Source organism: Arvicanthis niloticus, chromosome 14, assembly GCF_011762505.2.
Source record: "Arvicanthis niloticus isolate mArvNil1 chromosome 14, mArvNil1.pat.X, whole genome shotgun sequence".
Lineage (NCBI taxonomy): Eukaryota > Metazoa > Chordata > Mammalia > Rodentia > Muridae > Arvicanthis > Arvicanthis niloticus.
The window spans coordinates 34,905,793-34,928,508 of NC_047671.1; positions in this window are offsets into that span (position 1 = coordinate 34,905,793).

Sequence of the window (22,716 nt, forward strand, 5' to 3'; positions counted from 1 at the left end):
CACTTCTTTCTCAGTCAACTCTAGGACTTGAAATAGGGTCCTGAGGGAAACGAATTCCTTGAGACAAACTTTTTCTGGCTGCTAATCACTGTACTAGGGAAGAAAAAATAACGTAGGCAGCTTTCGTATTTCACCGATGGATTTAGTTACAGAGATTAAAGTGTCAGCTTGGTACGAGTCCAGCACGACTCCGGTTTGACAGTAGTTTCGGAGTGAAGGTAAAGACATCCAGAGCTGGCTCTTTTGACATGTTGGGTAGCAGTCCCGTGGGTCTTTCTCTCAAAACGTCTCTTCAGTTTTTCACAGCGTGTCTGTGGCTCCAGGGAGGCCCGCAGCTAGAAAGAATAACAGGGGTGTGTAGCTCAGGCTTGAGACCTGCTGGCACAGAAGTGTGGGAAAAGTTCTCACAGGGCCTGCTCATAGTTAGCCTAGTCCAGACTAAGGTTATTAATCTTTCATGTCTCCAAACACTCAAGTCACACAGATTTGAGAAGGGAAAATAAAGTAGGATGGCAGGAGGCCGTGTGGCAGAGTAGAAAGAACAACAAGAGGCTGGATGGGGAGACTGGCCTCTTGTTTGTAAAACCTGAGCGGCTCATACCAGGTGATGCCCAGCTGCCTACCAAAGACCCGAGGAGGTTGAGTCTTGTGGTCAGCTGGCAACTTTGACAGATCTAGACTCATCTGGGCTGCCACAGGGTGATGCTTGTGATTCCAATGTTGAGAATTTTCCTGGGCTCCTACCCTTGGTTTTCTCATCTGCAAATGAGTCACACGGGATTGTACTCAAGAAGCAAGAGATGTCTGAAGCTGAGAGGATGTGTGAAGAAGCTGCTTGCCACACACGCGTGAGGACTGAGTTAGGATTTCCAGCAGACAGAAAAGTCTACCAGGCATGGTAGCAGCCTCAGAAAGGGAAGATGGGAGAGACCTGGGTAGTCAGACTGAGTCAGAGAGCTCTGGGTTCAACAAGTGACCCTGTCTCCGTAAATAAAGTGAAGAAGACATCTGACATCAACTTCTGACCACATGCACCTGTGCACACATGTGTATGAACACATGTATACACATAACACACACACACACACACACACACACACACACACACACACACACACACGTTCCCTAAGCCTCAACAGCCTTTAGCTACAAACAGGGTTACATTAATGGCAGTAATTCAAATTCCACTGACACTCGTACTTGCCTGCTTCACACAAAATTTCCCCCCAAACTAGGAAGCAATGGTTCTCGAGGAACAGATACGCATAACAGGAAACCAGATTTTGTTGTCTTTAAACTATTTGTTTTCTCAGTCGATTCCTAACACGCTGAACTTCTTCAACACCCCTTGAAGTGTGCTTTTAGACAGGCCACTGCCCATTTGCCTCTGTACAGTCGAAGGGCTGTGATGTGTATGCATTTAGCTTGCGTTCTTTGCCAGGCTCTTTGCAGAAGTGACTGCATGATCTCACACATTTCCCATCTCCAACGGCCCACCCAGGACAGCACGGAACACAGGAGCCCCAGGAACCATCACACGTTTGATTTAAAAATTAAAAAAAAAAAAAACCAAACTCCCTTTTCCTTTGGCCTAGTGAGGTTTCTTGGGGTCTCCAAAGCCATATATTCATTTTATGGCAAGGATTCGGGCTTTTTTGTTCCTCCTGCCTGGTTTTGTTTTCTCTGTACCACATACTTACTGGAATAGAATGATCTAGAAACTCCACAGGCACGCCCCCAAACTGTTGTCTCATGGGTCCTCCGTCCACAAGAAGCAAATGGACCCCACGTTGAATTTTCAAACTTCATGAGTAATAGAAAGTAACCCAGGAAGTGCTTCTTCTGATCCCTCTTGGCTTCTGAAATACCTCAGAGGGAAAGATGCTGAGGAGCAGATGGAGAGGTGAGCAGAGCACATCCTCTGTGCTCCTCTCCTCCGGTGAAGCATCCTATTTGGTGTGTTTTGAATCAGGGAATGCCACAGATCAGCAGGGCTCTTTGTTTCAAAATAGACTCCTTCTAGCCTCTCCAGTGCACGCTTCCCTCTACTTATCCATGAGAGAGACCTGTTGTGGTGCATTAATGAAAAGACTAATGTCTACCTATCCACACCCTAACACCGCTGCTCCGAGAATGACATTTATATTATGCTCCGTCTCCTGTATCTTACATGAGGGAGTTTTTACGTGCCACTGAAAAATACTGGATAGCACTCTTTATTAGCCCCATGATACCCTAGGCCATCAATACTTGTCCAGGCCTGATGAGGTCATGCAATAGCTCTTAATCAGAGTGAAAGAGAGCAAGAAATACCTTTATTAAAAAATCAATTAAAAACTAGTTGCCCCAGGTTTAAAAAAAAAAAAAAAAAGCATCACCAAGGCCAAGAAGAAGACTAATCAGGAAATGAATAGGCTGGAGACCATTGGTCACCTCCATGCATGGGCGTTTCCTTTGGGTCTCTAAATCAAACTCTTCCTTCCAGCATACAAATGTCAGTCATCTCTTACCATTTTCATGTGCTCTGCATAATTTTTTTTTTTTTAGTGCAATGACTATTCTGGGTTGTCAACTTGACTACATCTAGAATTAACTAAAACCCACGTGCCTGGGTACACCTGTGAGGGACTGTTCTTGATTGAATCAACTGAGTTGAGAAGATCCATCCCTAAACCTGTATCTCTTGAGGTGGGAAAATTCACCTTAAGTCTGGGCCATATCCTCATGCTCCAGCCCATGTAAAGGACATAGAAGGAGCATCAGAGATTAATTTTTAAGAACTGCCCATGGACGTATCTAGTTTTTAACACAACCAGTCTCAAGCAAAATGTCTGTGCTGCCAACCTTCAATCTCTGCTGCAGGAGTAACTTAGACAACAGCTTCAAGTGTGGATATTAGTGTCCCCTCCCCAGAGACTTTTCAAGTCATGCTGACAACAGCTTAGAAATCTGCACCTTATGCAAACATTGAAGGTGGCCCATGTATAAACATGGAGTCTGAGAACTACTTATAGAAGCTGAACTCTGGATGGGCCTGCCTCCTTAGGCCAGAAGGTTCATCAGGTAGCCACAGATGCAGAGGTCTCCTGCATATTCATCCATGTACCCACTTACCCCAACCAAAAGCTATCCCTTTCCTCTCCTCAGAGAGTTCCCTTGAAGCTCATGGCAGTCCCGCCTCACACCTGCCTACACAATGATGAATCTGACTTTTATTGCTACAAGTTGTGAAAGGATTAAAAATTTTCAAAAACTCCTGACAGGCAGAGCAGAACCAAGAGTGCAGGTCAGCTTGGTCATGAGCTCTGTGTTTCAGGAACTTGGCTGACCACAAGATAGATGGTTGGTTACGAATAGGCTCTTAGAGAATAGCCTGTACCAAATGTTCCCCATGACTGTTCCTTGGACCCTGTTACAAACTGAATAATGGGCTGGGACTTTCCACAGGTACTCTACAATAACCCTCCTTTACTTCTCCTGGGTTGTGATTTCCCCCCTGAGTTGTGATTTTTGGTTTTAAATTCTCTCTGTCTCCAAAGCCCCAGGGTCAGACCCCATTGCCCCTGTGTGGGCTACAGGCCTTGACCTCAACATGTTGATCGAAATACACCTCTTGCTGATTGCATCAAGTTCGGTGTCTTGTAAGTTAATGGGTGGCTGTGAATTCCTGAGGCTTGGGTGAGGTCCTCCCTTCATGGGGGCCTTACAGTTGGTTTTGACTGTTCTAGAACTTCATACACATGGTTTGAAACCTGGGTTGTCTTGATTCTTTTTCATGATGTCAGATACAGACTGTTGAGATATAGTTGATGCTTAGCTCAATGCTAAGCCACAGAAGACTAATGCTTGCTGCAGTCAGAGTTCATACTATCACTGCATCACCCAGAGACATTTTTAATGATGTTTATTTTCTCTGATAGTTAAAAAATAATGGGAATAAGTATTGTAGCCATATAGTCTGGAGGGGGGAAAGCCTTCTTCGTGACTAATTAAATGGTCTGAAAGTTCAGCTGTTTCACAGGTCCCAGAGGCATCAGACACAAGAAGAGCAAAGAACCTGATTTCAAAATGGCGGTGGCATGGATACCAATTGCCATTGCACTGAGACCTGGGAATGGCAATTTTATCAGAGGCTCCTAGGCAACTGGGTCACAACTGTTATATGAATATTCCTGCTTACACCATACTACTTCAGGAAATGCACTGATTAACAAAATAAGATTCCTTCATAGTTTCAAGGCGGGGGAGCATTGATGAGTGCACAGCCCTACTTATGTTTCTACATATTAGGAAGCTCGGTTGTGTTTCCTTTCTTTCCCTGCCTTTGTATTTATAGCACCTAGAATGCAGTCATTTAGAAAAATGGGCAGACTATGATGGGGCACAATATTGTTCATGTTCAGTTTTGGTTCACTTGGGGGTTCTCTCTTTTTTTGCACATGCATATGTTGAGCATGTGTGTATGCATGTTCAACATGTGTGTGTGCATGAAAATGGGTGTCTTCTTGGACCAATCTCCCATAGGACAGGGTCTCTCACTTTAGCATATTTGGCTAGTCTATCTATCTAGTTTGCCTCAGGGATCCCCTGTCTCTGCCTCCCAAGTGTTGGGATTACAGGCAGCTTGTCACACTCATTCAATTGGGGTTCTTTTTTTAAAGATTATATATACATACATATATATTATAATTTTTAAAGAATGAATATATATGTATTCATATATCTTCATATGTACCAGAGGAGGCCATCAGATCCTACTAAAGATGGTTGTGAGCCACCATGTGGTTCCTGGGAATTGAACTCAGGACCTCTGGAAGAGCAGTCAGTGAGCCATCTCTCCAGCTTCCTCAGTTGGGGCTCTTTATATGGGAATTACATAGTGGGGAAACTAGTTTTAGATTTATTTATTTTATTATTTATGTACTTATTTTTGTCAAGAAGGCTCCAACCTCCAAAGCAGACTTCAAGTCTTTCCAGGAAAATTAAATTTGGGCCTAAAAACAATATTGCCTTAAACTGTATTTAGTAAGGTAAATTCCCGTGGTAGAAACCAAATGTTAGGTATTTAGTCTTTGCTTGGAAAAAATAACATTCACATCAAATAGTTTGTTTTTGGAAGAAAACAAAGATAGCAAGAAGCAAACAAGGAAAGCAGAAGATCTGGTGAGAGAGACCCCTTAGCACCATACTGACCGTGGCAAAAGAAAGTGCCTCATGGGAAAGGTGTAATACTTCATTCCACAATGACCCACTAAGGCATCAGTGATGGAGCAGACAATGAGAGAGCAGAGCAGGAGGGAGGAGTCAGATAGTGATGGAGCAGAGAGGGAAGGAGGAGTCAGAAACTGTCCTGCAAACCCTTGAATGACCACTCTGAAACCTTGGCAGGCCTATTCACTTATGTCTGCCAGAAACCTCACAGTGGCTTGCTTTTGTTAACTAATTACGTTCTTATTCTTTCATTTCTTCAGTAAATTCAGCACAGGACTTGCAAAGGACGCTCTGCAAGCTTCCAGCTTATTCTACTCTTATCTTTTTTTTCAAACTTTCTGTTTTATTTATTATTATTGTGTTTGTAGCTGGGAGGAGTACTTGTAGGCCATATTGGACTTGTGGAGGTCAGGGGACAGTCCCAACAAATGGGATTGCCCCATTCCACCTTAGGCTCCAGGATTAAACTCAGGTTACTAAACTGATATAAAAAGAACCTTTATCTTCTGAGCCACTTTGTCAGCCCAACTATTTCTGGCTTTTAAACAAGTATTATTATAAATTTTTGTTTAGATTTACTTAATTTTATGTGTATGAGTTTTATGTCTGTGTACCATATACATGGCTGGTGCCCTCAGGGTTCAGAAAAGAGAATTAGATTCCCTGCAACTGCAGTTACAAATGGTTGTAAATCTCTATGTGGGTGCTGAGAATTGCACACACACACACACACACACACACACACACACACACACATGCATATACATGTATATGTCACATGTATAGGGTGTCTATGGAGTCCAGAAGAGGGCATCAGAGCCCCTGGAGTTGAGTTTCAAGTAGTTATGAGCTGTGTGTTTGTGTTTGGAACTAAATTCATGTCTTCTACAAGATCAGTAAGCGTTCTGAACTGCTGGACCATTTCTACAGCCCCTCTGGCAAGAGCTTAAAAACAAAACAGAATCTTCTTTCCACATGGAATAATATTCATGCTAATTCCTGAAGATTTTGTTTTAGCTACCTGCACGGGATTAATATTTCCTTCCAACAGATAAGCTATGTCTTTAATTTGTATCTAGTTCCTACATGGCCTCCACCACAGTATGCTCTGTGCATTTTATTTATGTATTGTCTCCCTGAAGACCCAGACTTCCTGGCTTTATTGTCAGAATTAGAGCAAGATCCAGAAAGTACTCAAAACAATCATAAAGTGATAAATGAACAAGAGCAGAGTGGCTTTTCTAATTTGCCTCATAAAAATACTTCTGAAATAAACACTAAATAGAAGGTAATTCAATGAGAGCTCACCCGGAGATTACATTTGAATGAATTCTTCTCTGGGGGTCTTTTGGAAATCCTAATTAGGTGTGGGGGTGAGTCTCTGGAATGCAGGTGTTAATAAGCTCCCCAGTGATCACCAAGCAAACTCTGCTATAAATAGCCATAGGAGATAAATTGGAAAATAAGAAAGAATATTTCATTTGGAGACTTTTTGTAGGTACAATAAGCATTGGCATCTAAGGTGCATTTTAAAAATTATGCTAAGGCTATGATTGCACACAAGACATTCTTTTTTGGGTCTGGTCACCTCTCTATAAGAGTATGTATTCACTAAGTGATTTTTTTGTTATTTATTTATTTATTTATTTATTTATTTAATGCTATAGGGAGCAGAGGCACGACATACACCTTCTGAAGTTGTTAGACTAGAACAGTCCAATTGCTTCCTCCTCCATGGCTCTGTCTCAATTCCTGAAGTAAATGAAGGGCACTTGGAGGCTGTCTGTGAGGTAAATTTACTGCTCAGTTACTTACACAAATCCTGTGGGTCTGTGAAATCTTCTTAAACGAGTATCAGATATAGGAACAAAACTGGAAAATTGAATGGGAAGTGCCATTGCTCATAGAGAGACATACGTGCTCATCTGTTCTGAAAACAGCAGCTCAGTGTGCTTGGGCATCAGCCTAAGCTGGTGTTGGTAAACAGATTTTAAGGAAAAGACTCAGACATGCCCCAATTATTGTATAGACGTCCATCTTAGAGCAGGACAAATGGCTGGCAACTCTAATTGGCCACTTGGACAAATTCAAACTTTGAATAGGCCAGAAGAAAAGGAGGCAGTTGTGATAGCATCATTTAGTGGAAGCTTCTTGGAAAAAAAAAAACAAAAACAAAAACAAAAAAAAAAACATTACTTAATTGAGCTCCTAGGACATAATGTGACCCCTCGTGGAAAAAAGTCGCAAAGTGACATATGCAAGTTTGTAAAGTCACCGTGACAGGCAATGATGCCTCTTATGGCAAATGGCTGGTAATGGGAGTCAGACACCCCTTCCTCCCTCCCAGCCTCAAATGCAACAGGCTCCCATGTAAAATTGCTTATTTGCATCATAGCATAGTCAATGCAGTTTGCATGTCTAGTCTGTGAGCATCACCTCTGCCAGATATTAAAGGGATAGAGTGAAATGAACCACGGCACCTGACCATGAAGGGTTTATAATCAGACAGAAGAGTTGCCTGAAATAAATAACATCATCAGGGTAGAATGCGCTGTGTGCTCAATCGCGGTCTAGACTGAGCTTCTCAAACTTTAATGTGCCTTTGGATCAGGGGACCTTGTTACACAGCAGCTTCTCCGATTTGGTAAGCTTAAGACAGAGCTTAGGATTCTGCATTTCTACCCAGTTCCCAAGTAATGCTGATCTGAGGATCACCTTGTTGAGTAGCAAGCATCAGACATCTACATGGAGTCTGCGGGATGTGCTTGGAATTCAGGAAAGCATGCAACTACAACCTGTGGTGTTTCCGACATGTAGACAGGATTTAAAGCTACAAACTGACGTCATCAAGAGAGAGCCGAGAAGTGAGGAAACCAAAGAGGTGAAGGCAGGACTGCAGCTCATGCAGGCGAATTTGACTGACCCCGCTACAACAGTGGTTCTCCACCCTCCTAATGCTGAAATCCCGTAATACAGTTCCTCACATTGTGGTGACCCCCAACCATAAGATTATTATCATTGCTACTTCATAACTATAATCTTGCTACTGCTATGACTCGTAATGTAAATATCTGCTATGCAGGATGTCTGATATCCAATCCCCATGAAAGGGTTTTTGACCACGCCCCCCAAGGGGTCGTGACCCACAGATTGAGAACCACTGCTCTACAGTTTTCCTTTGAAAGTAATGAAAATCAGGACGGCAAGCTTGCCGTGGTATCACAAAGATGCTTAAATACAACTATACAGAATGTGGACTTGAAATCATTCTTGTTCTTTATGGTCTTGGGGGGAATCCAGTTCATACAGTGGATGGCAAAAATGACATCAGCCCCACAAAGTCATGTCACCTGGCACTTACACAAATACAGTCGTGTAAAATGTGCTAGACTAATATGCTACTCGGGGGTTCTGATAATTCCATGGAACATTTAAGAAAGCAATTTGGAGTGACTTTCACAAAGCTGCAAGCACGTTATCCCCATAACAGAGAGCAGGCTATAAATTCAACACATCTCCCTTTGATAATTGCTTTATTTCAGATTAAGGCTGGCAATTTTCTTGTCAGAGACAGGAATGAGGTAGAAAGGGAGTGTGGAAATATGCACAGCCTGGACAGTTTTTGTAACTTGCCAGCCCTGTTACACTTATTTTCTTTTACATTAACGAGGCAGAATGGGCATTGGTACTGAAGTCTTCTCTTATGGTCTTTTTTGGTTAAAAGGCCTCTAGAGGTTTGACCGTTATTAACCCCTATTAGGTGTGGACTTCCCTTCTAAACTGAACTGAGTCTATTACAAGGGTTCTTGTGGAAAGAGGCTGAGGAAGTGGGAAAAGCCAGTAACGGATGGCCAGGATTTCTAAACCCATTTATCCTGGTCATTAACACAAATGTGCAAATCCCCAGGATTGCACAGGCTTTCTGTAACTAGCTAGTCACCATGTGTTAATGTGCCTTTTAAATGTTAGCATATGTGCACTGATCCACCCTTTCCAAGGGTACCCAGGGTGGCATCCATACCCGAGAGTGTTTGTACTGAACTTCTAACTCCTTTCCATCACTGAAGAACACCTTCACAGCCCATTCCCAACTTCTCTCTCTCTCTGCCTCCTTTATTTTCCTATTTCTTTTTAAAATTTTGTGGTCCTAGAATGTGTTAGGAGACAAAGCATTCTATTTATTTACATATATAAGTTAATACAGCCAGATGCACATGTGTGGATGAACCTATCACATGTACGTAACAGATACACGCACAGAGAGAAAACAATTGATACAAAAACAATGGCTTTAATATTTGGTAACACGAGTAGTGACTATCCTGGTGTTTATCACATTTTTCCGGTTTTTTTGATGCTTTCAAATTTATTTTTGGAGTATTTTGGTTCAAATCCAGGACCCTATGCATGGAAGGCAAGTGCTCTACCACGGAGCCAGATTCTTTTTATATTTTATCCGGTTATTTTTTTTTCAAGGTGATAACAAATTTGAAGTACTACCAAGAACTCAAGGCTAACAAACCTTTGAGGGGCCCTCAACATCAAGTCCAAATCGCCTGAAACTGACTTCTGATTTGCTAGAGCTTTTCTGTAAGTGGTTTTCGGGTGCTTGGGCCAGAAGTGGCTGCAGCTCACATGGAGCCATTAGACCCTCACATACAATTTCTGTCGGCATCCCTGGGAAGGGTGGGGAGGACCCACCGCTGACTTCATCCTAAGGGTGACACCCCGCTTCCTATCTGGTTTCCATTTTGTGTCAGGGCCCACAGAAAGCCTGTTTGACGCGGAGGTGACGGCGTTCCTTTTCTTCCTCTGTTCCATTTAATTACTTCTAACACAGACATAAAGAAGTTTTAAAGGCGCTTTCAACACCCTCTTCACATATACCACATTCCAAGTTTCGGTTCACAAGCTGGTTACCAACACCTGACAGAAAAGAGCGTAATGAATGGCTTTCCCCGAGCGCCTCGTTGGACCAGACTGCCCGTATCCTTTCCTTTGAAAGCAGAGTTACAGGTCCATTCTGTCTACTCTTTCTGCACGTCGGTTTTTGTAATTGACCTTGGTGTTGTAGCCATAGTGGGCATTTATGAGAAAATCGCCCTGTCTGCAGACGTTGGAAGAAACATGATGAGATGAGAAGTGAGAGTGAGTGCTCACCCCGCTTCAGGCTCTCTGCCTACGGGATACATTTGTATTTGGGAAACACACAAGGCAGTACATTTGCTTAATCCGCGGAAGTCAGAATCATTTTTTTTATTAGTATTAAAGGAAAAAGAAAACAATTAATAGACTGACGGCATTAGGAAACCAAAAAAAAAAAAAAAAAAGCCCCAGAAATTCAAAGGCGTTAGAAATGACGGATAAACAGGCATATGTCTTTGTATGGGCTCTACATCATTTTAGCAAGTGTTATTTTAGAGTTATTACTATATATAAATACATATAATAATTTTAATTTACTGTAATGATTTTATGGTATCAAGTGAACAGAAACTAATTTACTTTATTTTAATGAGCGGTACGCCTAATGTGTAGGCGTAAAAGTTAATTGTACGGTGTGAAATGCTGGAAACAAATGAAGAGCTTTGGAAATCATCTTTGAATTTAATGCTTACAGCCTTACCCAACTGTCACCCTTTCCTGAAAGAGCTGTATTTATATGTGTTCTTCAGATAAAGCAAGGAGCTGTTTTACAGATTTGAGAGTCTAGCAGCCAAAAATAATCAGCTGCTAATCTACACGTCCATTATAACACTTTGGACATTTTAAAATAGACACACATGGCCTATTTGAATATACAAGAGCGTATGCCCCTGCAAAGAAAAGACAAACACTGCTGTGCAAATGAATAGTGTTTTAGCAAACGACCACTCAGATGTAAGGGCTGATGTTTTATGGCTTGACTCTTACCCTCCATAAAACACGCTCGCAAGGCAGCATTTTCTTTGGGGATAAGTCATAACTTTGCCATGGAGGGCTATTAGGGGACCATTTGCTGACATGAGACTGAACCTACAATTCCCACAGAGAAATGTTATTTCAAAAGGAAGGCTGACATAGGGGATTTTCGGGAAAATCCCCCCAAGGGATCTGACCGGGGTACCAGGCATGTAATGCAATTTCCCACATTGGAACAAAGAATGTATGTTGGGGGACTGGTGAAAGTGACTCCCAGTCGTGCTAAGGCATGGGCATATGACATCGCTAGTCAAGGCAGCTCGGGGTTCGCATCCAGGGAAGACCAATTAGATGACTATGCAGGCTGTTCCTAGGGCTCTGTTGGCTCACACAAGAGTATGTTCCCCAATCCTAGTGTGGGGGTGGGCTCCTGATGGACCCCAGATACTACAGGCTATTGCAGACTCTAACACTGAAGGCACCGTATGATTCGGTTATGGGACATAGAATGGTTATAGAATGTAGACTAAGCTGATACTGAGCTAGAAGCTTCCTTTCTGTTTGCTAGCCTTCGTAGTTCTAGAAGGTGCTGTTTAGACTACTAGGGGAGAGAAGTCACCTTTAGCCTTACTCAGCTGTAGGCTCATCACGTCACACGGCTAGCCTGCCAGAGGGGTGGCCACACTTCTGCACTAGTGGCATGGTTGTTAGGTGGATAGCCAGTTGCTTTCTAATTGGAGTTGCGTCCCCTCTACAAATGAGGAAATGTGTGTCCAGTACTGTAAGCTTGGCTGAAAGCCACCTTGGCTGGAGGGGTCATAGGTCCTAGTGGAAAGCCAGTACTGTTGCTTTTCGAGATAGACATGGCATAAAGCTACCTTCCAAATCTTTTGGCAGTGGGTGGCATTGCAGAGATTTGTAACTAGACAAAGGACTGTGTCGTGCATGCACTCAAGCACACCTATATGCAACACACACACACACACACACACACACACACACACACACACACTGCACTTGCTCCAGCATGGCACAGCGAACATTGTAGAAGAGGAGGCACAAAGAATGTGAGAGATAGAGGAAAGGGCAGGTGATGTTTAAATACTGCCGTCCAGCCCACCATGCTAATTTCACTTAAGAAGTCACAGCAGATTCTATTACCAGCTTAAGACCTGTAGTGACTGAGCCCATCGCCATTTTGCCATGGAGTTAGAACAGGTTCACAGAACCGCACCCTTCCCTGAGGATCTATAAGTAACAAATAGTTGCTGGGGAAGGAAGAAATGTTTTTTTTTTTTTTTTTTTTTTTTTCCCAGTGGTGTAGCTACTGGCTAAGTACCCATGCCCCTGTAAATAACTCTTACCTCTATAAATAACTCTTACTCCCCCTTTCCTAATGAACACCCCGACCCCGAAGCTGTGCAGGAGAGCCGGCTGAAGCCCAGATACTAATCCATCTGCAACAGCTGCAGAGTTGAATTTCTAGATTTTCTTGGTAGGAATTGGTAATTGTTTCCCAATTTCAGCATGTCTCCTAAATGGCTGGAATTATTTCAGCATCTCAACTCTTGAGGGGGACGGTGCTACAGCCTTGGAGACTACTCAGGATATCAGGGCTCTGTTGAGGACCATTAAGAGAAAGTTAATCAGAATCTGAAACCCTGATTAAATTCACTCGAATACACATACACTTGAGTGTGTGTGCACTCACATACACATAGAGAGCGACAGAGACAGAGATGAAGGTAGAAGGCAGGTTATTTAGGAAGAGGAAAGGGATTGGTGGGAGTAGATGGGTGTCGAGAGAACGTAGTGGGTGTGAATGATTAAGGCTCATCCTCCCATTTGGTCTGTGGCTGGCTCAGACTTCCACTTTTGATGGTGATGTACATTCCTGCCTCTTCCAATATCTTCCTGTGTGTATTAGGGGAAGACGTGGGAGACTCAGCTAGTCAAATGCTGCTCTAAAGGAAAAGCCTGGTCCAGTATTGTCTTGCTAACCTAACTCAACACTGATTCTGAATTGTTGACTGACGCAGAGCATAGGACCCTAAAGTACACACTGAGTTTATTTTTAGAACTTTCCTTCTGGAAGAGGACGCTGTCCTTCTTTAGGGACTTTTATTACTTAAGCAAAACAACACCCCACACGAGCAAGAGGCTGTGTACTAAAATAAAACTTCATGTTTTTTCTTCTCCTTTTTTTTTTTTTTTGGCAGGCAGAAAATTATTTTCATGTATTCATTTGTTGGACCTTAGGGTAAAATTATATTTCATAGTTCCCCTGTTCCCAGGCTATGGAGACAGACAGACAGACAGACAGACAGACAGACAGAGATAGATAGAGGTAGGGGGCAGGGAGGAAGAGAGAGAGAATTAAATGTATATTTGTCTTATAGAATTGTTTGGCACTCTTGGGAATAATCATGTTGTTATATCACTGATAGCAATTGCTTAGGAATGAACTTGTTATTAGTAATTTGGATAATTTCTGATACTATTATTTATGAAATTGGTTCTTTGAAACACACAGCAAAGGTCATAGCTACTGCTAAGTAGAGTGCTCGTTCTCTCTTCACGTTCTGAGGATAGACAGTGTAGACGTACACAGTAAAACAGTGACGGTCAGCATTTGGTGAGAAAGAAAACCCATTGTATGACACTAATCTATGCAGGTAAGGAAAGGTAGGCCCAGTAGCTGTTGGGACAGGCTTTCAGTGAGTTCATCTTTTCCACTTTGCTGCCTGTAGTTTAGTCAGTCAGACATTGGGCTCAGGACATCACTAGAACAAAGAGAAAGGAATGAACAATGGGAGGCAAAAAGAAAAATAGAAACAAATTCATCTTATAAATCCTACTACCGTCAACAAGAAATCAAAGCAAAGCCGGGGGCCCCACTCAGCGGGAAGACGCTACATTGAGTGTTGCTGTATTCCACTACAGTAGTTAGGGTTACCTCCTCAGAGACAGGGATGGCAAGGATAGGTGGAGCAGGTGGTGTGGGTCCTGTCCCCACACAGAAGCTGGAAATATTCTTGGTTTTGTCCTGTCCAGAGGCCAGAAATGCCAGAAGAGAGATCTGATTTCTTATTCCCCTTCTCCTAATGAACACCCCTACCTCGAAGCTGTTTAGGAGAGCAGACCGAAGCCCCAGTCCAGACACTAATCCCTTTGCAACAGCTGCAGAATTGGATTTCTCGGTTTTTTTGGTAGGAATGGTTATCTGTTCCCCAATTTCAGCACATCTCCTAAATGGCTGACATTATTTCAGGACCCAGGTCTTGAGGGGACAGCATTACAGTAGCCCTGGAGACCACTCAGGACATCAGGGCTTTGTTGAGGACCATTAAGGGAAAGTTATTTCCTTCTAGTCAGAAGGATGGACTATACTTCTATCCCTGGGTGGAAACTTGGACATTGTAATCTGCTCCATTATATGACAATTGTCTCTTCCATTAAGAATTAATCCCAGTGGGCCTGTCAATCACCTGGCCAAGAGACCACCTCTCAGGATGGCGGACTCACCTAAAGCCATGTTAAAGACTGAGAAAGAGCTAGGCAGTGGTGGCTTACGCTTTTAATCCCAGCACTTGGGAGGCAGAGGCAGGTGGATTTCTGAGTTTGAGGCCAGCCTGGTCTACAGGGTGAGTTCCAGGACAGCCAGGGCTACGCAGAGAATGAGATGATGTACTTTTTCTCCCCAGACACCCTGCCCCCAGGCAGCCACTCAGAAAACCATAAAATTCCCTTTCTTTCTTTCTTTCTTTCTTTCTTTCTTTCTTTCTTTCTTTCTTTTTTTCTTTTTCTTTTTTTTTTTACAAAGCTTTCTCTGAGGCTCTGAGCTTTCTCAGTTTTTTCTTAAACCACCGAAGCTCTGCATCCACTTCTGGCACACCTCTGCTTGTGCCCTCCATTGCAAAACGTATGGCTTTCTCATCTTGTTTCCATCTCTCCCTTCCCAGCATCTTCCAGGATTTGCAGCCTGCCCTGTTTTCCCACAAACTTTAATAAAACGGCCCTGTACCTTCCTTCTGAGTCACTTAAATGATTCTTTTATTAATAAGACTTAGAACACCAAAAGGAACCCCGATTTCTCTGGTAACAATACTAACCCATTAGCTTTCATTTACACAATACAGTTATGTACTGAATTTCATTAAACTCAACTTCCGGAGAAGAGTGAAGACTTTTCTGTGATATTCAGAACTCTTTTTTTTTTTTTTTTTAGGGTTTATTTATTTATTTTATGTATGTGAGTACACTGCTGCTCTCTTCAGACACACCAGAAGAGGTCAGAGGTCAGCGGTCACATTACAAAAAGTTGTGAGCCACCATGTGGTTGCTGGGAATTGAACTCAGGATCTTTGGAAGAGCAGTCAGTGCTCTTAGTTGCTGAGCCGTCCCTCCAGCTTGATATTCAGAACTTCCATGCACTATGTCCAGGGACAGCTGACTGAATTTAGTGATGGTTTGTGTTGTAGAACTATGCTTATCGAGTTACTTGACAGTTATGCTCTCCACTTTAAATTATACACTGCGTCATAAGACGTTAATGCCACAGCTCCAGTGGTCTTGAAATTCCCTGCTGGATTAGTAAGTTAGAAGAATATGGGTTTTCCCAAAACAACTCAATTATTGTAAGAAATTATTTCAAATTACAAGCAGAATATTTCGCTCTTCTACAGCTGACATGGCGAAAGGTTGGAGAGTTTTCTATACTGGAGAGAAGACATGAAACCTTATAAAAGGAATAGCATGCGCACAGCAGGATAAATGAACATGTGTGCTGGAGCCCCCATAGGCTGGAGAAAATACAAACAATCCAAAGGAAGCTGGATAGCAAACCAGAAGGAAAAGTTATCGTACCTAGCATGAGACGAGAACAGGAGGGGCAGCACCAGCTACATGACAAGGACATCTGCTCTCTCCGCACCTGTTCAGTGCAGTACGTGATATCTGAGCTAGAGCAAGAAGACAGCTGGAGGAGATCAGGGGGATACAAATAGGAAAGGAAGAAGTCAAAGTATCTTTATTAGATGATGATAAGATTTTATGCACCGAAGGCCCCAAAAAACTCCACCAGGAAACTTCTACAGCTGATAAACATTTTCAGCAAAGCAGCAGGATACAAAATTAACACATTAAAAAAAAAAAAAAAAAACAGTAGCTTCCCACCAACCAAAGAACACAGGCTGGACCTAGGCCTCCCCACTCATATGTAGCAGATGTGCAGCTTGGTCTTCATGTGGGTCCCAAACAACTGGAATGAGGGCTATCCCAGAAACTGTTACCTGTGTATGGGATATGTTCTTATAGCTGGGTTGCCTTGTCTGCCCTCACTGGGAGAGGAAGCTTCTAGCCTCGAAGAGACTTGAAATGCCAGAGTGGGTGGATACGCAGGGGGGGCCCCATCACGTCAGAAGAGAAGGAGAATTAATGTGGGACGGGGTGACAGGGAGGAAGCAGTGAGTGGGATGTAAAGTAAATAAGTTTAAAAGAATTAAATTTAATTTAAAAACAGGAAAAACAGGAAAAGAAAAAGAAACATTGTAAACCTGGGGGGGGGACACAACAGTACTTTTTCTATATATAAATGACATACTGAGAAAGAAATCAGGGAAACAATATCTTTCACAATAGCATTCCACACCCCACACACACAAATGTCTTGGGATGACTCTAACCAAGCAAGTAAAAGACTTCTATAATAAAACTTTAAGTCATCTAGGAAAGAAATTCAAGAGGACACTAGAAGATGGGAAGAGATCATGGAGTGTATTATTAATAATTAAAATAAATATTATGGAAATAACCACCCTACCCAAAGCTATCTAAAAATTTAATGCAATCCTCATAAAACTTCCAACATAATTCATCACTTATCTCGAAATGACAATTTTCATCTTTACATGGAAACAAACACACACAAAACAAACAAACAAACAGAATAGCTGAAACAATCCTGAATAATGAAGGAATTACTGGTGGTATCTCCATCACAGATTTCAAGTTATACTACAGAGCTATAGTAATGAAACAGCATGGTACTGGCACAAAAACAAATACATTGACCAATGAAATTGAACCTAAGACCCAGATGTAAGTCTGCTTGCCTACAGACACCTGAGTTTTGACAAAGAGGAAAAAAATACACACTGGGAAAGACAGCATCTTCAACAAATGATGCTGGTCAAACTGTATGGCTGGACACTGAAGAGCGAAAGTGTATCCATGCCTATCACCCCGCACCAAACTCGACTTCAAATGGATCAAGAACCTCAACGTAAGACCAGAAGCCCTGGATCTGATAGAAAAGAAAGGAAGGAACAGGTTTGAACTCATCAGCACAGAAAAGAACTTTCTGAACAGGACACCAATAGCACAGACACTATGACCAACAATTAACAAATGGGACCCCACGAAGCTAAAAGCTTCTATATAACAAACCATACCATCATTTGGGCAAAGCAGCAGCCTATATAATGGGAAAATATCTTTACCACTTGTCTCATAGAGAATTATTATCTAAAATGTCTGAAGTCTATATTGCTAAAACAACTGAACAAGAAAACCAATAACCCAGTTAGAAAATGGGGCACAGAACTAAGCAGAAAGTTCTCAAAAGAGGAAACATAACGGTTGAGAATCAGTTAAAGGGATATTCAACCCTCAGCCACCAGGGAAATACAAAATAAAGCTGAGAGAATTTCTCTTCATTCAGTCAGAGCAGTCAGAACCAATAAAACAAATGATAGCACATGCTGGGGAGGATGCAGGGAGTGCAAACTTGTACAGCCACGATGGAAATCAACATGGTGATACCTCAGAAGCTCAGATTAGGTCTACCTTAAGACCCAACTGTGCTACTCTGAGACATATTCCCAAAGGGGTCGCCATTCTACAGAGACAGTTGTTCAGCCATGTTCATTGCTGCTCTAATTGGAAACAGCCTAGATGTCCATCAACTGATGAATGGATAATGAAAATATGGTACACTTATACAACAGAATATTATTCAGTTGTTAAGAAAAATAAAATTATAAAATTTGCAGATAAAAAAGATGGAACTGGAAAAAAAATCATCCTGAGTGAGATAACCCAGGCTCAAAAGACAAATACTGTATATGTTTTCTCACGTTTATTATGTGGGTATTTTTTTGTGGATTTGGTTTATTGTTTGTATTATAATAATTAGGTTCCCAAAATTACATGGGAATTTACACATCTACATGTAAGCTGCTGAGGGTCCCTGTCCCTAGTTGGCTTTGATTAGTAAATGAAATTGACAGTGGCCAATGGTTGGGCAGAGAGATAGAGGTGGGACTTGAAGATTTGCAGGCAAGGGAACCTAAAAAGGACAATTGCCATGCCAGGAAAGGAATAAGAGTCAGGCTTGAGAGCTACTGAAGGAAAAGCATATAATCATGTAAGAACAGGGGGAGAGTGGCCCTACACCACCCCCAAATGGGACCAGGATAACAAAGATAAAGTGTAGATTTTAGTAAGTAATAATTCAGGTGTATCGGAGGGGAGGCATTAACAATGTGGAAATTTGGGAGTGGCCTAGCCATTGAGCTGATTAAGGCATATTAAATATAAGGCTGTGTGTGTGTGTGTGTGTGTGTGTGTGTGTGTGTGTCTGTCTGTCTGTCTGTCTGTCTGTCTGTCTGTCTTTGAGAATCCAGAGCATTAGGATGGTAGTGAGGAACTTTTAAGTTTTTGATTTGTGTGCAATGATCTAAATAACTACAGAGTTTAGATACCTAATAAGGGACTGAGAGGGAGGAGACGGTCTCCCAAGAAAGGGACCATAGAATACAGTGTTATGGGGAAACAAGGGGGAAACTAGAATAGGAAGATTAAATAGGAAAGGAGATGGGAGAGCAAGGTAAAGGGGTACTATGACAACTAACACGAAAGGCCATTGGAAAAACCATATACAAAATTACTACTCTAGAAGCTTCCTAAGATATATATACAGATATGAAAATAATTTAAGTAGAGTCACCAAATAATAGGGTGACAATGCTCCAACTGGATAACTTGTGCCCGCAAATAAAATCCCCAGGACCTGAAAGGCTGAGTTGTCAGCTCCTTGCTGGCAGGTCCAGGTGAGAGGAGAGTGGTCCCAGTCCCACTGAGTCTCTGGGGCTGAGCAGGATGGTGAGTGTCTATGGCCCAAAAGAAACACACCAGGTGGGGAGTCTTGTTGAAGCAGGAACTCAACTTTAATGTATCAGCCTCTCGATTATATAAACTTGGAGCATAGGAAGGAGGATTTTTGGTGGGTGCGAAGATGTAGTGGGTGGGGAAGGGTGACCTACAATACTATAAAGTAGCCTCAAAATATATTTTAAGAAAATGGAGAAAATTGCAGGAAGAAATTAATAAACTCTTCTAGTAAGGGGTTTTCCTTCACTCCTTCCTTCTTTCCCTTCCCCCCCCTCCTTCGCTCCCTTCCTCCCTGGAGAAAAAATGGAAATTCTGAGTGGGAATACATTCCTTTCCTGGTGCTTCCCTAACTAGGACTCTATCCACCCTTAAGGAGCCTGTGAATAGGCTTGCAACCCCTCACGAGACTAATCGTGGGGACCTGTGCATCTTTAATTTACCAATCTTCCCGCCGAAATGAGCTTGCTAACTGCACCCTCATTTTCTGTAAGCCCCAGGACTAAGCTTTGCACTAGCCTTTAAGTAAGTCCGAGGGTGAACCAGGCTCTGCTTCCAGACTGCTTCTCAGGAAGCTGGTCCAGAGTGCCACCACTCAGCTGGGAAAGTCAGCAAGTGCTATGCGCCACAGGCAAAATCCCTGAGCTGTGTCTGGTGACTTGGCCAGCACACTGGCTCCCTGAGGCTCCTTGAACCCTCCACACTTACTCACCGGGAGACTGAGCATGACTAAAGGATACTTATGAAAGAGCCCTGTGGCGTATGGCATGTGGTGCTGGCCTATGTAAGAAGAGCAGTTGCAGCCCACGTCTTTTGGGAGCTTATAATACCAAACAGGATCTCTTTTTCAGAGCCTGAAGTTGCCCGAGTGAGACAGGGCACTAAAAGACTTCATTCACACCAGAGAGAGCCGGGTTTTCCTCAGCTGGTGTCTTGCTCTAGTTCGCCTCCCAGGCTCTAGGCTCAAGCTCAGCTCAGTTAAAAGGGTCCATTATTAGAAGAACCCACTAAAAATTCCCTGCGCTAAAACAACTTATGCCAGAACCTACACAAGTCCGGTTACCTTTCTCCTCCAGGATCCACAGAGCCCACGCAGGTTACAAAGGCAACTGGCACGTTATCTTTCCTACCCAAGAAGCCTTTGGTGGCACATTGGGCAGGTATAGTCACAGCAGATATAACAGAGCCTTGCGGACACACATCCTAACCGTCAGGAAAGGACCTGCAAATGAGCCCACACGGAGGTCCTCTCTGCTCATTCTGCTACGTGGGGATGAGACGACCTCAAGTGCACTCGAATTAGTTATAAAAGCCAACTGAATTTTTGATAGGAGAAAAAAGTAGTCAGGGGCCTGTCAGCCTTCTGGAGAGGTATTAGAAGAGCTAGGGGAGATGTGTTATCTGCCAAACTTTTAAATAATTCTGTCTGGTCTATCTCCTTTCTGCTCCCCTCTGCTCCTTCTCATCTCAGCTTCGGTGCAGGGGATGCTCCCGTCCTGAAAGAAAGGCCGGATCCTGACTTCACAGCATCTGATGATGTATTAACAATTCAGCCTCCCCGGAAAGTCTAGATCACAGACAGAAGCAAGGCGATCTACAACACTGTCCCTTTCTCTTATTCTGGGAGTCGATGAAAAGGGGACATTTATCGAGAGAAAAGCTCACATGAACCTTGTTGAATTTAGAGGGTCAGACTGACCTCCACAGGTCACGTGGCCCGTCCATTCCTGAGTCTAGCAAACACACAGCCATAAAGCTGAGGTGGTCTTTTCTCCCTAACGATGTGGCTGGCCCAATGCTGAAGTCTTCACTCATAAGTGAACGTCCCTTTCCACAAACCATGCCTTTATTCGTCCTGTTGACTTGAGGATGCACATTCAAGAGGTCTTTTCCTAGTGCCCACAACCAAGGATGATGGCGTTAACCAAAGCACCTACCCTTCACCAAATTCCTGGGACTCCTTCCCCGCCCCGCCCCGCCCCGCCCCACACCCAGCCCCATCTTACCATTTCCTCTGCCCATGAAGATCTCACATGAGGTCACACAATCACACTCCTAATAGATCTGACTTGAAATTCTTTTCTTTAATTTGGTCACCACTGAAAGCCAAATACACTTTGCCACTATACCACAGTAATAGCAAATGTGTGTCTCTGCATCTTTTTAAAAGACTGATGTATTTTGTAAATGGAATTCCCTGAAGCCTCATGATTGTATCCTCCTGCGGACAAAATGGAAACAATTCTAAGAATTGTTTTAAATATTGAATTATATAGAAATTATTTGGAATTTTTCTGATTGATAAGAAACACTGGGAATTCTGTTGCTATTTTTCTCATCTTTAAGAGCTTTGTCATAATTATAGCTGTTGAATTTGTTTCCTCAATCTCTGCTCCGTTTATAAAATAACAGAGATAGATTTTTCTACCAGTGAATGTGTGATTCATATCTGCCACTCCAGATTTAAACTACTAATGAGATTTCTTCTCCTATTGAAAAAATAAATGGGCATGCATTATTCATCCAAGGTAGAAATAAAAGGTTCCTCATTATTTTTATGTAGTTAATGCTTTATGCTTTAATTTTATAACTAAATAACAATTACAGCACACAAGGAGTGCAACCCATTTATCCAATTTGCCTTATTTGCCAAGTATTCATAATGGATGGGTGGAAGAAACGAGTAGGCTTAGGTAATACTTCGTTGACAAGTAAAGACTTTTACCATCACAGGAAACTTCTCACACTCTAAAGCAAAGCAGCAGAGTGGAAGCCATCCACAATCCTAACACCCAAAGCAACAGTTTCTATGCTGGGGAGACAGTGCCTGCTCTTTTCTGAGCTCATGTTATTGGTTTGTGGATGTTTGTGGGCATACTATATTTAATATTAATGACAACTTCCCATGCTTTCATTCGTTCCTTGGAGGCCTTACTTAAGTGGTTACATAAAATCACATTAAGCAAATGACGAGCTTAAGGGCATTAGATGGTTCTTGCTCTTTTAGACAAAATTGCACTAGAAGCTTCGAGTGAAAGTTTGCCTGTCTTCAGGATTAATCTTCACCAGATACATTTCTGAATGAGAGTAGTATGCTGGCATGTTGTTCCTATTATTTATAAGACTATTTAAAGTTCATAATTGTTTTTAAGTAGACTCTTTACCCTTGCCCTGGGGAGCACTCACTCAGCTGTTGGGGAAAAAAAGAGAAAAGAAACTTTTCCAGGAAGAGGGTGGATAATTCCAGCCTTTCAGAGGATTCCTTCTTTGAACTGTCACTACTTGTAGGTTAATCACATCCTATTAGGGCCCTGTTTTTTCCCCAAGTTCAGGGTTTTCATGTTCCGCTTTGAGAATACTGGTGCTTGATCTGGTGTTTAGTGTAGACAGAGGAACTCATTAAAGACCTGAAGAGAGAGAGAGAGAGAGAGAGAG